Source organism: Triturus cristatus, chromosome 4_2, assembly GCF_964204655.1.
Source record: "Triturus cristatus chromosome 4_2, aTriCri1.1, whole genome shotgun sequence".
Taxonomy (NCBI): Eukaryota; Metazoa; Chordata; class Amphibia; order Caudata; family Salamandridae; genus Triturus; species Triturus cristatus.
The window spans coordinates 649,971,397-649,974,287 of NC_140586.1; the positions used below are offsets into that span (position 1 = coordinate 649,971,397).

The 2,891-nt window shown below is 55.4% G+C and overlaps 1 pseudogene; it reads left to right on the forward strand.

The window, feature by feature from the left end:
• The first annotated feature begins 548 nt into the window (after positions 1-548).
• Positions 549-690, forward strand: LOC146834822 (5.8S ribosomal RNA; annotated as a pseudogene).
• The last annotated feature ends 2,201 nt before the right edge of the window (positions 691-2,891 follow it).

Genomic DNA, 2,891 nt, shown 5'->3' on the forward strand with positions numbered 1-2,891 from the left:
GAAGGGGCCGAGGGCCTGCGAGGGGACCTCGGCTCCTCTCGGTGGGAGGCGTGCGGGATGGGGAGCCACCTGGCTCTTCCCTTCCGGTGCCTCCGACCCAGGCGAGGGTGGTGGTGGGCCGATCGCCAGCCTCTGCTGGCACGGCTCGGGGCCGATCCGGCGACGGACGGCTGATGTGCAGGTGGAGCGACCCTCCCTCGTTGCCAGGTACCTGGTCCGACCCGGTCCCGTGTGGCCGGGCTGAGGGGTTTGAAGACTCGCGTGGTCCCTCCCGGGTTACCCCAGGAGTGACCGGCGGCTGCGGGGCTGCCTGCTCCCGTCGCTCCGGGAGCCCCCTCCCTCGCCCCCGGGTGGGTGGGGCAGGCGCCCGGGCCGAGCGCCTGGCAAGGTTTTTCCCCCCCACGACGGTGCTGTCTGACTCCCAGAGGGGAAGCCTTGAACGGGGTGCCCGTGCCGTCTCGCCGCGCGGGCGACGGACGGACGGCGTCGCCTTCCTCCCGCCTCTCCTGCGCCCGCAGGTGGGCGGACGTTTTCGAAAAGTTGCCTGTGACTCTTGGCGGTGGATCACTCGGCTCGCTCGTCGATGAAGAACGCAGCTAGCTGCGAGCATTAGTGTGAATTGCAGGACACATTGATCATCGACACTTCGAACGCACCTTGCGGCCCCGGGTTACTCCCGGGTGTGAGAAGTTGGCCTGATATATGATGTCACTAATTCTAGTGTACACCCTGTATCAGTCCAAACAACTCTTATGGTGATTGGTTGTAAAGTCAACCTTATAGACCAGCTATCCTAGTGGTAGCATGGACAAGAGCAGTCTTAGGCTAAACTCTGTATGGCATGTGAAGCCAGCTGTTATACCATATGTAATCCCTTGAATACCAAATGAAAGGACACCACAACAGATATATATGAAAATAGAATGTATTTATTCTAGTCAAACCCTCAGCACTCTTTATGAGATTCGAGGTAAGTACAACACAGTCTTATTTAAGCATACATTAAGTCACCCAGGTAAGTAATACAGTTAGGCCCTAGGGGCCACGCAAACCATATACTAAGTAAGTGGTATAAGAACCACTGTCACGAACACAGGATAGGCCTAGGCCTAGGGAATCGCTGGGGCTACACTATACTACCAAAGGTTAGGAAGTGGGAGGCCCACGGGATTCAGGTGCAGAGTGGAAACACTCACGCGTAATGCGTAAAAGTCAATAGAAATGGAAGTTGTTAGAAATTAACAGTTTTAGGACACTTCTGGTATAGCTAGGAAGTCGAGACTCGGAAACTAGACCCTTGGATAGTCAATACCCTTGTGAGCACCGAAGTACCCAAGTTACCTAGCCCACGGGCTGCGGGTGCATAGGTGTGAATTTGCGTCGGGTTTCGTCGTTGACTCCTATGGATGCCTGAAGGAAAGTTGCTGACAGGCAGTCTGTGAAGAGTGTCCGGTGGATCCCAAGGATGGGATCAAGAAGGGAGGATACCTGCAAGCAGAAGGGACAGAGTCTAGGTCACCAGCCAGGAACCAGGAAGGAACCAGGCGATGTCGTGAAGATGCAGGTGAAGAGGTGAAGCTTGTCGCAGCAGCCACGGGTACCAGGAGGCGTCTAGGACGACCAGGACAAGGAGGTGAGTTGTCCCACGAAGGCTCTTGCTGTCGGCGGCGGCAAAGTCGAGTCAGGACCCAACAAGCCTTGGCAAGCGGAACCCCCGCAGGATGGAGGACTTGCTTCTGGTGCAGACCAGGAAGGTCTGGGGTGCTTCTCTTTCACAGAGGAGCGGGTGCCAGTCTGGAGGAGCCGGACCAGCAAGGTGAAAACAAAGGTTCGTCGTCGCAGAGGTCACTAGCCAACGGGCCAGCAAACGGACAACACGTCGAGCAACTCAGGTGCAGAAGGGCCCCACGCAGAACACGTGAAGTGTGGGGAGCTGGTCTTCTTTGCAGATGGTGCTCGGGATGGGGGCTTCTCAATTCCCCAAGCACAGCCTTGAGGGAGCCTCGGATGTCACGCTAGTCAGGTACTAGCCACTTTTCCCAAGTCGCCGGTCCCACGTCCCTCGTCGCCTCCACGGTTCTCAGCTTTGCTGTAGATGTGGATCTGGTTCAGAGGTGTCTGGAAGTCTCGGCGCTGGTCAGTCTCTGCAGTCGTCCCTCATAGGATCAGTCGCAAAGCAAGCAGCGGTTGCTGGATTGTGCCTGGTTGCCCATGGTGGTCACTCCTTGGCCACAAGGGAGATTCTTCAGTCTTCTTCGTGAGGTCGAATGTCGAAGGTCCAGAGTTTCTGTTCAAGTTGCAGATTCAGGATAATCTATTTTGCAGGGCTCAGCTACCTACTGATATACTGGGCTAGTGGGCTGGGCTACCTGCAAGGTCCCTCCTATGGGTGGGACCAGGAAGGGGAGTGGTTGCACCCACTTTCCTTTGTCCAGTTTCGCGCCAGAGCTGGGGCTGGAGTGCCCCAGCACCGGTTTGAACTGGACTACGCATGGAGCACCTTGTGTGCCCCAGGCATGTCTCATTCCTTTCAGCCCTCCCTGCCCCAATACACTAAAGTCTGTCTGGGGAGGTGCTAGCACCTCCCCAAGCAGGAAACCTATTGTCCAGGCCTCCCTGGCTGGGAATGCTCTCAGCTGCAGGAGGTCAGACTCGTGTCTGTTGCAGCAGCATCCATTTTCTGATGCTGAGGCTTTGGTCAGAGTTAAACAGCAAAGTAGGATTTTAACATGTCTCTCCCTCTAGAAGGGAGGAATAATATCCTCATCACCAGAAATGGTATGGGGGTATTATTCCAAAGTGTTAGACACCTTATACGACATGTTTTGATAAAGCCAAACCATAGTTACCATAACCGTTTAAGATTATAAGGCACTTTGAGAGTATATGGT